This window comes from Capsicum annuum, chromosome 6 (genome assembly GCF_002878395.1).
Source record: "Capsicum annuum cultivar UCD-10X-F1 chromosome 6, UCD10Xv1.1, whole genome shotgun sequence".
Classification (NCBI taxonomy): Eukaryota; Viridiplantae; Streptophyta; class Magnoliopsida; order Solanales; family Solanaceae; genus Capsicum; species Capsicum annuum.
Genome location: NC_061116.1, coordinates 58,692,022 through 58,705,411, shown reverse-complemented (window position 1 = coordinate 58,705,411; position 13,390 = coordinate 58,692,022). Strand labels below are relative to the sequence as shown.

The following is a 13,390-nucleotide window of genomic DNA, read 5'->3' as shown; positions in this document are numbered from 1 at the left end:
ATCCCTAAATAAATTGATTGATATTAACTAAGTGTATGGGATTTTTTTGAATGTGATCGTACATGGGTTATGTTGTTAGATTGCTAGATTATTTGGTTTGTATGGTTTGTATCTATGCCTAGTTTTTTGTTACTAATGTAAGGCCATCATTGGATTTCTTTATGTTTCTCTGTGAGCCAAATTGAAATACACAGTTTGATTCTTGAAAATTTAAAACTAGTAGGGGAATAAAATGTTGAAAATTGAAATAAAAAGTCTCTGCCATAGGTATTTTAGGATCTTCCTATTTAAGCATTGTTGTTGTGGGTAGTAGTTTTGGTTTATGTTTTGCTTGAGGACATGCCAACTTCCAAGTTGATAGTGTTGATTTGCAGTGGAAACACGACACTTTCAATGCTTAATACAAAGAATTTATGCTTGTACTTGGGTTATTTTAGTATATATGATGTGCTTTTGTGATTGTTCTAGGAGAAACAGGTTAATAATAGTATTGGAATGAAATTTTAAGAAAAAAACCTAAAGAATACAAATTTGCAGATGATACGAGTCACCTTTCCAGTTGTCAACATATCAAACGGCTCATAGGTTCACACGTAGGCATAGCAGTGAGAAAAGCCAAATAGAAAAACCAAGTGATGATAAGATATGACTGGAGCATATGGATCGAAAGATGAGGATACGAGTCTAAAGAAGCAGTCATTAATAAAATAGAAACTAAAGTCAGATTCAGAGTTGTAGTCTTAGAAAAAGATGAGTAGGAAGTCTGAGTATGACTCGTATGGGTAAACCGTAAGCAGACCAGTGTTCATAGCATTTAAAAAGTCCCAGGTGGTAACGAGTAAAGGCCACGAGTCGTATGGTCAAGGTACGACTCATGAGCATGCGTTGTTGTGATAACAAAAACCTGTAGCCTCAAAAGATCATACACTGGAGAACATATGGACTAGCACAATATGACTCATAAGAAGACCTTAAGAGTAGATGAGCGAGTCGTACCTTGTGCCGACATTACTTTTACTATTCTATTTTAATTAGGATTTTTGGATTTTTTTAAGAAACTATAATTACCCTAGGGTTAATCTTTTATTAGTTTACGTTCTTTGCCATTTTTTATGTCCTTGATATTCTATTACATACTTTTACATTATGTTTGAAATTTTTGGGTTATTATTCAATTGAAGACTTTAGATTTTAGTTTTATTATTCTTATGCAGCTAATTACATGAATTCTTTATTGATCATCGTGGATTATTACATGAACATGAGTGACTAATTTCTCTAACAAGGGTTGTGGGAACCTTGGTGGATTATCTACATAAGGGAAGTAGGAGATTTATATATTCTAATGGTTGTGCATATATCTTAATCTTCTTCATATAAATTGACCTCAAAGCTACTGCAGAAGCTTGAGGAGTGCCTGTATTTGATAATGTCCTCACAAGGGAGTTTGAGATTAGGAAAAGAGGATTAAGACAGTATTTTGAGATTCACTCCATTTTATTATTCCATTATCTCATCTAATCAACTTGAGACTCAAAAAGTGAAAGTTGAACTGAATTCATTGACAAGGGGAAATAAGGAAACACCGTGAGACTCACAAGGTAATGGGTGAGAATTATCAACATGTTTACAAGACCATCGATAATACCTATCATGTTGACTTTACTTGTAGAGCAACAGAATAGGTGGGTTGAACACGAGAAATTTAATGAGTTTACAATCTAGGGGGAACATAGTCCTAATGTTCGTCTTCTATTTCTAACAAAATCAAAGCATTCAAGTTCAGTTAATACTTATGATTGGTTTCAAATCCCTCCATTTACTTTCCCACATTACTTGTGGATTTCATCAAGTTAAGAAACTGTTCAACATTTTCCCTATAGGATCAACCCTAACCAGTTGGGTTACTATATTTGGCATCGATCAAAGCATATTTCTTTGGATCTTAGTCTTAGGCAACATCACGCATCAAGTACCATAGGCTTGCCTTTATTTTCTTTACCTTAGTTTTCAGACAATCAAGATAGGATCACTATATGACTTTATTTGGATTGTAATGTAGGCTTGGGGGGCTGGTATGGTACATAAGGATATATCAAGTGACTAAGACTCCTTGGCACTACACTAACTATGTGGTCCATCTTTAACCAATTTCCCTTTGTTCCACCCTTATTTTGTTGGGGTTTTTTTCTTTTATTCTTTCTTTTTCTTCTTTTACCACACCTAACACTACTTTATTTTTCTTTTATTTCTCCTTTCTTCATACCTACTTCACATTAAGTGCCCCTCTAATATCCACCCTCAAATTAGGCAATATGCTTGAGTTGAGGTGCATACTGTCCAAGGAGGACCAAGGCAAAAATAGGTTCATTGTACCACAAATGGGAATGTGAAAGCTGAAAACAAAGAAATAGGCTATGCAAGCTCAAAATTGGGATCAAGGGATAGTATTTCACTTTAGAAAGGTCATTTACGTTAAAAGTGTACTAATTTCATGAATGGGTTATGATCCTTTCCTAACTGACTATCTTATAACCTAGGCTAGACTAACCGGAAAAGTTTAGGATTCAATGCACAAAGGGAACTAAGTAGTATCTTACACACACATTGCACAGGCTCACATCATAAGCTACTACCTTTCTAGTTCATGCAACTGTTAGCAATGATTATAATATCCCTAATCCTAATGCCATAACAAGATTCATAATAGTCATATATATATATATATATATATATATATATACATAACACACAATTCAAAAAAAAGCTTTTGAAGGGGTATCATTTTCTCAAAAAACAACAAAAATATGTTAACTTCCCTATATACTCATTTTTTTCTTAATTAAACACAAAACATCACAAAATAAAATACAATATGCCTAAATATGTCGGCTCTATTAGGAATATGACTCCAAAAAAAAGAGGCACGATAATAAAAACCCCAAGAGTACATCAAGACCCATTAGCAACCCTACCTAGACTGCCATAAAATGAGAGCATTAGGAGCATACCTACGGCACCATAGGTTCAAAGATCTAATATCAATCACAATAACATATACAAACACCAAAATACCTTGGCTTACCTCCTAAGAAGCGCCTATTTTAATGTCGCAACATGATGTATCTATGTTGACTACTCAGACTTTAGCAATAATCCTATGGGTCCTTGATTATTCAGGCTTCATCAAGGTATACCGAGAATTGGCCTCTAATTTTCTCTTTCCACTTAGTTGCACCCCTAATTGTTTTTATAATTTTCCATTATGCTCTAGGGGCAGAGGTATAAAAATAAATGACCAAAGAAATAGATGTGGCATGTTTTAATTCTTGTGCCTCACATAAGGAATCTAAGTCTTTGATTCTGGTAGAACAAATTTAGGAATAAAGACATGCTTTCTCTTTCTTGCACTCTTCTTCAGGTTTGGATGGGTCGATCAAGATCAGACTATCAAAATACAAAGTGGAAAAATGCGTCGAATGAAGTCCAATGATCCCCAAATCAGGAATTGTATTCTTATTTACATCCCCATTTAAATATAGTATGAACTCCTTAAAACTGACACTATCTGTAAGAGTATGAGAAATTTTCAAGTTGGCTTCTCAGAAATTTTTCAGTCTCACACCACTCATAACTAAGTTGATGGGCATCACATGCAGTAGCTTTAGGATTCAACTCTACTTTTAAGTGGTAAATATCCAAGACAAACCTATCAACCTGTTGAATAAGCTCATATTATTAGGGATAAGGTGTGGCAGTGTTTCTAATAGGCCATCCTTGTGCTTACACACTATATTTGTCACACATTTGTAATACTACACCATATCAAAAGGATCGGGATTAATAATTAAGAAGTTTTCATCAGTCCATACTTCCTCTGGCCAAATTGTCATATCAAGAAGAGTAGGCACACACTAGCATAAACCCAAAGAAGAATCAAAAAGAAAAATCTGACAATTTCAACAATGCTAATCAGCCGATCTACAACAAAATTCCCCGACAACTGTGCCAAAATTTTATAATGCCTAAACTACCCCTCCTTAGAAGGATAAAGAGCTTATTGTCAAATATAGTAACCCAACTAGGTTGGGGTTGATTCCATAGAGAATACATCAGATATCTTGCTTGAACTTATTGAAATAACCAAGCAGTACAAAAAAGTAGAAAGAGGGGATTTATTGTAACTACTAAGAAGTAATAAGAATTATATGATTTTGGTTGTAAACAATCTAAGAAGGACACTAGGCTTGTGTTTCCCTTCGCTTCTCAACTCTGTAGATTTATCGTGCACTATCGAACTATTCTGATAGCTTGCATATAGAATCTGATAAGTTATGTACCGTTAACTGTCTTGTGGACTCATTGGCGGATCTCACCCTTTACCTTTTTAGTCTCAGGGTGTCACCTTACTAACTCTTATCTTGGATCCCAGTTTAACCATTACCTTTTGATTCTCAAGTTATTAGATAAAAGTTAACCATCTTAATAAGATAGTATAGGTAAGCTTATTTTGATAGTTGACCATAAATAACCATTGCGATCTTCTTTTCCTAGAAACTACTCCTCTTGTGGAGTAAGTAGTGATATTCTAGGCGGGATCTTAACATGTGCACACATAAAGAAATCAATAAGAGTGAAGAAAACCCAATACATGCAAGAAACTTTTATCTTGAACAACTTGGCACTTCCTCTACTTCATTAATCCACCAGGGTTCCCACAATCCTAGCAAAGAGAATTAACTTCTCATAGTTATGAGATTAATCATGGAATCCACATACAAAATTACAAAATCAATCTCATAATACTGAAAGAAGAAATCCCAAAGTCTTAAACTGAATAACAAACCAAGAACAAACTAAGAACAATAAAATGTTTGTGAATGAAACCCTAGAAATCAAATCTGAAATAAAAAAGGAAAACTTAATTAAACATAAATAATAAGGACTAAAAAATCATAGAAGTGTACGTAGGTTACATGGAAACCCTAGGAAATGATTTTGAAGATCCAGAAAAAATGAAGTCGGTGACCACTTACTATGGTCACATATAGACCGTATGTACTACATATGGACTATATGTGGTCCTTAGTAAGTGACAACCTTTCATGCATAGCTCCTTCAACTCTCTGCACTTGGAACTCTGTTATTTACTTTTGTCACATACGGACCATATGTACTATATACGGACCATATGTTTCCTTCGTAAGTGATAGAGTCTTCTTTTTCCTACTCCTGAGCCTCGAGATTTCATATTCTGACATGTACTTAGGCACCTACTTAAATAAGTGGCACATGTTCCTAGTAAGTGCCTATTTAAGTGCCCAAAACTTCAACTTTTCATCTTTTTCTTCCATTTAGCATCCAAAACCTAGTTTTCTTCCATTTAGCATCTAAAACCTAGTTTTTCTTCTGTTTGGCATCCAAAACCTAGTTTCCTACAAAATCACTCCAAAATACATCAAATCCAAAAAAAATAGCCTTAAGTACATGCATATTTTCCAAGTTTAACCATCATAAGTGCTATGAATACACTACGTATCACACGGACACTTGTGTGTCCAATCAGATTTAGTTAAAAAACAAAGTTGAATATCTTATAGATGAGTTGACCAAACCACCACCAATTGATCTAAAGTATAACACATGGATTAACAAAAATCATTAAGTTTCAAGTTGGCTTATTGATTCAATAGCCCGCATTAAATGCAAAGATTTATTCAAGTAGTAATAGTTAAGGAGATACATGAAGCTATGTCAAAAACTTTCTATGATGAATTAGATGAGACATATTTATTTGAAATGAATCAATAGTCTTTTACCACCAAGTAGAATGGCCGACCTTTGTGTATGGATTATAATGAACTCATTGTAATTTTTGTAAGAATTTGACCATTAGCTATCTACACAAAAGAAATTGATGGAATGAATTATACTTTTACATTACATGGTGGCCAAGATTCGATTTGACATATTTTTTAGTGGGCTTGATGTGGAATTTCATTAAGTTTGTGGTAAAATTTTGGAAAACTCCTAAATTGGATTTGGAAAATTATTATGCATATGTAAGGAGAGAAGCACAAGAACAATACAGGTTAAGTCCCCTCTAAGTTATTATCAAGAAACCAAGGCCAAGAGTTTCAAGCCTTTAAATTGACTTTCATGGAAATGGGTGTATTGGAGCTTGATTTTATCCCATCCAAAGGCTACTATGTGTTGAAGGTTGATAAATGAGCTTAAAGTAAAGAAGTTGATCACTGCCTAGGGACGGTGTAAGGTGCAATGGACCACCACCCTAGTGACCAGCTATCCATAGAACCATCAAAGGCATCCCAAGAGAGGAGTACACTATTTTAGGGTGATGGGAAGGGGAATGAACAGTCACACCCTCAATGGTTAGTCATGGAAACCGTCTAGGGGAGGTAGTCCACTTGTTAGACTTATATGTATTTAAAATTAAGGGTCACTTTTGGGCCTTGTAATAAACTATAAATAGGATTACTAGGGTTTCATTTTCATTAGCTTGATTTGATTATTGATGAACCAAACACTTGAGAGTGGTGATTGGAGAGCTTTTGTTGAACATTTGCTTAGAAATAAAGGTTGATTGGGTATACGGTACCCTTTTGGTCTACGTAAGAGTTAGGTGTTTGTATTAGGTTTATGTTTGAGTATCGTTGGTGTGACATGCCTTTTGTTTACTTATGTTCCTTCTCCTATGTCTACCTATTTTATTTCTTTTTTCTTTATTATCTTTGATTTTTGTAATTTACATTCGTTTTCATGTTTTGTATCATATCATTTGAAATCAGAGTCAATCTTAGGATCATTTCCACGATTCCAGTCTTGGGTTTTGTTATCTAAAAATAAAAAAAATAGTGGAAAATGTTTTAGAGATTTTTGAATTTTTGATTTCTGAGTTTTCTTATGTTTCTTGTGCTAGAATAGTGTTCCCAGTACTATTAGAGTCAAAATCTAAAATTTGAGCTTAATCCGAGAAGATTTAAGTGTTCTACCATTGTTGGAACTTAAGTTTGAAGAAAATTTAAAGTGAGTTCTCAATATGAAAATTGTGGTTGATATTTGGCTTTAAAAATATATGGGGTTTGTTCGGGATGTTAAAAGGAGCTTGAGTTTCGAATTTCATCAAATTATGAGTCCATTTCCTTAAGGGTCAAATTTTGGATATTCGTAAGTTCTTCATAGTCTTCATGTCTTGTTTAAGAACACTAAAAAATAAGGGTTTTGTAACACCTCAAATTTTTGCCTTTGAAAATTTCTTGATTTTTGTGCTCACTTCCCAAGTAATGACTCGCCTAATGAGCTGTAAAGACTTATTACCAGTCGTAGGATCCCAATCATAGCCTGAAAAGTATAGCTATACAAGTTACTATTCTTATTATAGCCTTTACCATACAAATCGTAAGGTAAGGTGACGAGTCATATAAAGGGATTCGTGACCAAATAAGTGGATTGGCCAATGTCTCTATCCTGAGTATGACAAGGACCCTATGCGTCATAATGTCACATTAAGAGTCTTACTGTATGACTTGTACGGTCAATAGTAAGGACCTGACCCATATGTCATACCCAAATGTCATGAGTAATGACCTGACCCATAGCGAATGGGGACAGTTTTTCCTACATGTTCTCATTAAGGGAAAATTGTTTTTTCCTCGCATCCAACTTCTATCCCATGACTTAAAATAATTTTGTAGCCCTATTATCATTAATTTCTCATAATATAAGAACTATTCTTCTCTCTCAAATACCCTAGGCAATAACAACTAGAGTTTCTAAGGATTTATCTTCTAGAGCTCCAATTGGTGATTTCCCTCTATATTTCTCAATACTTTCGGACATGTATCTTTTCCCTAAAAATTTGTGTATTATTATGGCATGCAATATTGATATTTATGTGGGTTTAAATGTTGATTTTGGAACTTAGGTTGAGGGTTTTGGATGATTTTTAATTGAATGGTGTTCCCATTATTTTATATGCATTGTTTATCCTTTATTGATAGGTTTTTGATCTGATTAGGTGAATGGGCATGATAATATCGTATGGGGGTCATGGAATTCCCCCAATTAATGATTTTTGGTATTGGAATTGGTTTAGAAATTGTGTAACCTCAACTGACTTACATAATTGCCTTTGAAACATGGTTAATCACATGCTTTGGCAAACTATCCTAAACTCTCGCATTATATAAAAGGCTAAATAGAATTCAAATGATTTTTTTGGAAGAACTTAATGGCCATGTGTTGACTTAATTATAAACTATGGGGGTCGAGGCATTGACCCAAGTTGATTTTTATGAACTACGAGGGTCGAGGTATTCCCCAAAAGTTTGACTTAATAAATCATGAGGGTTGAGGCATTCCCCCAAGGTGTGAATAATTTGAATGTCACAATGATATTAGCATGCAAGCATAGTATGACGATACCAATGGTACATGTCATAATGGATAATGCCTAGTTAATAAATAAAAATGTGTAAACTATTTTAATTGGGCTTAATGGAGGGTTGTGTAGCTTACCATAAAAATGTAAGTCCTAGGGAGGACGAAAACTAGAAACCACATCTACCGTCATGAGAGTCTTAATGATTGTGTGCATAGTTCATACTTAATAAATTTTCATATATCCTGGAATGACTTCCTTGGATATCTCTAGTTCATGCATCTAATATGCTTTGGGGCCTTTTCAGTAGGGTGAGTGGAACTTATATAGCCCATGGGTGCTGAAACACCCTGGGTTTTGGACCATGGAAATTTCCTGAGCTCTGAGCTTACTGTTCCTATAATGTCTAATCATACAAGTTGTATGGTGTGAGTATGGGTCAGGTATCCAGTGATTGTGGTTGGGAATCTATTGTGGTTATGGTTTGGTGGTATGGTTCATTTGGTATGGTGATGGGTCATTGGTATGATCCTTCATAAAATTAAAAACTTAGTAACTTGACTTGGCTCTGAGTATGAGTGGCTCACTAAGAGCTGTGCGGATAGGTTATGAGTCATTATGACTAGTCGTATATTGTCCAGTGTTAATCTTTTTTTATTTAGTCTTGGGTACGATTGGACCATATAAGTCGTATGGTCTGGTCACAAGTGAGGGTCATAGGGTCATATGCTAGACAGTGTATGGGTGTCCAACTCTCTGTATTGGTTATAACTCAATGGTACGAGTCATATGTTGTGGTCACGAGTCACGGGATCGACTCGAAACCACCTGTGGTATTTTTAAAGTTGTAAGTTGGTGGTATTCCCTTTCTTATCTCCTTTAGATACCATAACATAAAACACCTTTTGGGACTTTATTAACCTATTATTCTCAATCAAACACTCTTAAAAACTCTCTCAAACTCTTCGTTCAAGCAAGAGTCTAGGATTTTTTCAAGACAATCAATTAGGAGCTTTCAAGAGTGATTCTCTCCATCTTCCTTAGTGTCTAAGGCATGCTAATCCTTCCTCATTGTTACTTTACAAAGAGCATGTGTTTAATGTTTGGTTTTCATACTATTGTTATGGTTTTGACATAATGGTTGGGGGTTTTGGATGTTCATAGTTGAATAATGTTTCTCACAGATTAAATATGGTTTTTCTCTATTTTAATATGATTTTGAACATTGTGGGATGCATGGTAATGGTAATTAGATTTTGGGGTAATATGAATTCCCCAAATTACTTGGTTATGGTTTTGAAACTTATTTCCCTCAACTTATTTGATAAAATACCAATGAGATTGATTTTGTTACATAGTTTGACTGCTCTTAAAATCTTTGCATTGCATAAATGGTAAAAGAAACCTGAATTGGTCTAGTTGATTTTAAATGGTTTGGAAAGGCCTTGGTGGCCATGGTTTTGGTTGAATTGGAAACTTTGGAGTCAACTTGGTTTAGTGATTTTGGTATGGCATGAAAGGTTAGACTTGCAAGCTCTAGTTAGGGTATGAAAATACCAATGGTTAATGCCTAATAAAAGGTTCCTTAGTAAATGGTTGGAATGTGTAAATGGTTTTAATATGGGCTTAAAGAAGGGTGTGTACCAAAGTCATGGAAGGTGGAGGTCCCAAAGGGACTAATACTGGAAACCCATATTTGTCGATGTGAGGTTTGGTCATGGTGACCATGTGCATGATGCCATACTTTATATTTTGGGATATGTACTAGTCATCTCAGGGTTTTTCCTCTGATTATGGAGCTAACACGCACTAGGGCCCTTTTAGTAGGAGGAGCTGAACCCATATAGCCCATGGGTGGTTTTAGGACAACAAAGCTACATAACCTAGGTTAAGGTTTTAAGTGCATGGTAAACTTTGTTGCATATTCCTGCACAATATATATGTGTATATATGATTGCATGTGGTTATTTACTTTGGTTTTGAATAATGAAATTATTTTATCTTTATCCCTAAGTACTTACTATGGTTCACTCTGGTAATCATCTTCAGGCATTGTATCCGCACACGATGCATGAACTGACCATACTTCCATTTCTCCTGCTCAGTGACTTAGATTTGGGGACAACTTTGAGTACGACTGAAGTGGTGAGCTTTCATACTCTGAAAGACTTTATTTCATACTATGGAATTCTTTTCGTTATTATTATTTTGTGGATTTGGTTTCGACAATTGTTGGGGGTATGTCCTAACCAGATGTTATTTGATTCTGGTTAGAGTCTTTGTCAGACTACTATGGGCATGGGCTATATCGGTATTGGTGTCAGCCTTAGTATTGGTATTGGTATTGGGGTTGGCACGGGTTGGATAATTGGTTGTAATTATTGGATTATATTTATAGACATTATTTAATGTCTTTAAACTATTATTTTTTTATCTTATTATATGCTTAGAATTCATACGATATAGGGCGCAGGGTGATTATAGTTGGGTATTGGGGGTGGTGTTCGGTTCTAATTGGACTTAAGATGCCCAACACAACTAGGCCCTGGTTCGGGTTATGTCATACTAGTATCAGAGCCCTAGGTTCATGGTCAATTGGGAGTCCACAAAGCCAAATCGACAAGAGTCTCTTTTATGGGTGTGTAGCGTACCACACTCATAAGGGAGAGACTAAAAGGCATTTAGGAATGTTTTTTTTCTTGTGTTCTATTTTTCAGTTGTGGATTCTAAGGTACTGAATTCATCTCTAATTCCCATTTTTTGCTTTTTCAGATCATGCCTCCTCAAAAAACTAAAGCTCATAAAAACTTCACTGCCCCACCTAAGGACAATATTGATGGTACCCATGCCACTTATGGGGTCCAAACCCAGTCTAGGGATCCAGTTCCTGATTGCTCGCCTAGAGTTCCACCTGTTCCCTGTAGACCTTCTCGATCTCCTCAGGCTGATGTGATGAATGTTAAGTTTTGTTAGTCTATCCATATGTTGGCACAGTTGGTAGCTTCTCAGGATGAGTGTGGTGCTTCTGTTACTCCATCTTCTATGGCCACAAGGGTTGTCTAGTTCATGAGGTTGAATCCTTCAACCTTTACTAGTGTTAAAGTAGAGAAGGATCCTCAGAGTTTTTTGGATGAGATAGAAAATATCTTTTGTATTATGTATGCAAAAAATATGGACGGTGTGGAGTTTGTCACCTACTAGCTAAAAGATGTGGCATACCGGTGGTACGAGGAATGAGATCAGTCAAGGGGTGACAATGTAGAGTTAGCCTTGTGAGAGGATTTTTCTAATGCTTTCTTGGAATGATTCTTTCCTCAAGAGTTGAGGGAAGTGAAGGTGGAAGAGTTTGTTAACCTAAAGTAAGGTAAGATGTCATTTAAGAAGTATGCATTGAAGTTTCACCAGTTATCTTGGTATGCTCCAGAGTTGGTTTCTTGCTGAAGGCTAGAATGAGGAAGTTCTCTTTTGAGTTTTCTTGAGAGTTGATTTTAGAGAGTAAGGATGCCTTGTTAAATAAGGACCTGGATATCTCCAGGTTGGTTGTGATGGGAGAGAGGTAGAGCAGGAAGTTCGGATTTCTTAAGTAGGGTTGTGGCCAACAGAGTGGTAGGGATGGTGGGATGTGGCCCAAGAAGAAGTGGAGCAATTTTGGGTCTTACTCGACAACTAGTGCTCCCTATCCAAAGCCATAGGGTGATATAAGTTTCCAAAATGGAGACAACTAAAGGGCACAGGGTGCCCAATCTCGGGCTAGAGGGGTCCAATCAGCTCCATCCTATCCTCCCTACAATTTTATGGTCAATTACACCGGGGTTACTGTGATAAAGGGAAGAATAAGTGCTTTAACTGTGGTCAGCCAGTGAACATGGTTAGCAATTTTCCAGTGGCCAAGGTTGCTTCGAGGGCAAACAAAGTCCTGATTGCCTCTTCATCATCTTCGATACCAAAGGGTGCATCGTCTAGTTCAAACAATGGTCGAAACTATCTCTATTTTCTCACAACCTACCAAGAGTCTGAGAAATCACCTGATGTCGTGATTGGTATGTTGAAACTTTTTTCCCATGATGTTTAATATTCACTTTTTTTGATGTCCACTCTCTCTTATGTGACCCTATTTGTAGTTGTACATTTTTTGTTTCAGCCCCGAGTATTTTTTAGACTTTTTTCTATTTCAACCTCGTGGGTGACTCTGTTGTGGCTTGAAGAGTCTATAAGGGCTGTGTGGTATCTGTGGGTGAGAGACTTTGGTGGATCTGCTTGAATTAGATATGGTTGATTTCAATGTCATAGTAGGGATGGATTGGTTGCACTCGTGCTATACTTCTCTAGACTGTCAAACTCATAAATTCATCTTTAAATTCCCTAATGAGCCGGCTGTTGAGTGGGAGGGGGTTTGCTATCTCCTAAATGGAAGTTCATATCGTATCTTAGAGCTCGCAGATTAATCTCCAAGGGGTGTCTCTATTATCTAGTTCAGGTTAAAGATTCTAGCTCACAGGGTCCTTTTTTGCATTCCCTCCTGGTGAGGAATGAATTTATTGAGGACTTCCTTGATGACTTCCCGATGTCCCTCCTGATAGGGAGATTTTGGGATAGATCTTGTTTCAGACACTCGTCATATTTCTATTACTTCGTATAGAATGACTCCAGCTGAGTTTAAGGAGCTCAAGGAGAAATTAAAGGATCTTTTAGACAAGGGTTTCATTTGTCCTTGTATGTCCCTATGGGGTGAACTAATAACGCTCAACTACACGTCAAATTAAGTGCAAGGTAGTCGAAGTCAATTTAATAACCCAACAAAAGTCGGGGTCGAATCCATGAGGAACAATGTAAAGGAAAATGGGTAAGTTTAGAATATAAGTAATTACTAAATTCAAACCTAAGATACAACTATGTAAAATGGGGGGTTCGAGCGAGTTTCAAAACTAGTATATATAGATGAACTTTTAAAGGACTACTTTGGGGCTACAAATAATTAGAGTATAATCA

At 36.0% G+C, this 13,390-nt stretch overlaps 1 pseudogene; it reads left to right on the top strand.

Moving 5' to 3' along the window:
* LOC107853437 overlaps positions 1-11,374 on the top strand; it is a 75,422-nt pseudogene extending 64,048 nt beyond the window's left edge.
* Positions 11,375-13,390: the final 2,016 nt, after the last annotated feature.